The 1,146-nt window shown below is 40.2% G+C and overlaps 1 pseudogene; it reads right to left on the bottom strand.

The window, feature by feature from the left end:
* Positions 1 to 510: 510 nt before the first annotated feature.
* LOC113276799 lies at positions 511 to 610 on the bottom strand (annotated as a pseudogene).
* Positions 611 to 1,146: the final 536 nt, after the last annotated feature.

Genomic DNA, 1,146 nt, shown 5'->3' with positions numbered 1-1,146 from the left:
AGACGCACTAGGTAGATTTTTAAAAGAGAAACCTAGTAGTTCGAAGCGTCTCGATTACCTTAATCTAGAGAGTCCGACTTTTGAAGAGTCTGTTTTTGAACATCCTTTGACTGAGGAGAAAATCCATGTTGCTCCGATAGCGCCAGGAATGGAAACTTTGAAAGCTTTGTTGAATCCAACTAGGACTACTCGTCCCTCATGTATCAGGTTAGCTGAGACGGAATCAACTTATGAACTTAAACCTGGGACCTTACAGCTGCTCCCAATATTTTTAGGGAAAGAAAATGAAAACCCCTATTTCCATGTTAGGGACTTTGAGCAAATTTGTAGTACCCTCAGGATTAGAAACTTAGATGATGATGCTTTGAAACTTAGGTTATTCCCCTTCCCTGAAAGATAAAGCTAAATCGTGGCTATATAGTTTGGCTTCCGGGTCAATCGAAACGTATGAACAACTTACATCTGCCTTTTTGAACAAGTTTTTCCCTAGGCACAAAACATCGTCTATTAGGACGCAAATCTGCACGTTTCCTCAACAGGAGGGAGAAACTTTGTATAGGTATTTGGAAAGGTTCAATGATTTATTAGCCCAATGTCCTCATCATGGTTTAGAGAAGTTTAGGTTAGTTCAGATCCTTTATGAGGGTTTAAATTATCCCACCACAACCACAGTAGAATCTTTCTGTACTGGTGTATTTGAGAACCAAACAGTTGATGACGCGATGACATATTTGCATGAAGTCTCCGAAAAGACCCAATAATGGGAAAGTAGTAGGGGACCCCAGAAAACAATTCTTCTTAGCAGAGGAAACGTTAATAGGGTAGAAGGAGGCTATGAATCAGATGCCGAAATTGCTGCTATAGCGAAAAGGTTAGAAGCTTTATAAGTGGGTAACACTAGTGGTAGATTGGAGCTTTTTTGGGAAGGCCAGAATAATGAAGAGCAAGCCAATGCTCCATATAATAACACTAGGTTTGATAATCGTCAGAAGTTCGACCCATATTCAGAAACCTATAATCTTGGTTGGAGAAACCATCCGAACTTTTCATGGTCTAAGGGCCAGAGTCAGGGTCAGTCTAATAATTCTAATGCTCCCCCAGGTTTTGGATACACTAGGAATACATCAGTCCCAGAAAATAAAACGA

The sequence above is a fragment of the Papaver somniferum genome, chromosome 4, assembly GCF_003573695.1.
Source record: "Papaver somniferum cultivar HN1 chromosome 4, ASM357369v1, whole genome shotgun sequence".
NCBI classification, from domain to species: Eukaryota; Viridiplantae; Streptophyta; class Magnoliopsida; order Ranunculales; family Papaveraceae; genus Papaver; species Papaver somniferum.
This window is presented reverse-complemented; position numbering and strand designations above follow the sequence as displayed.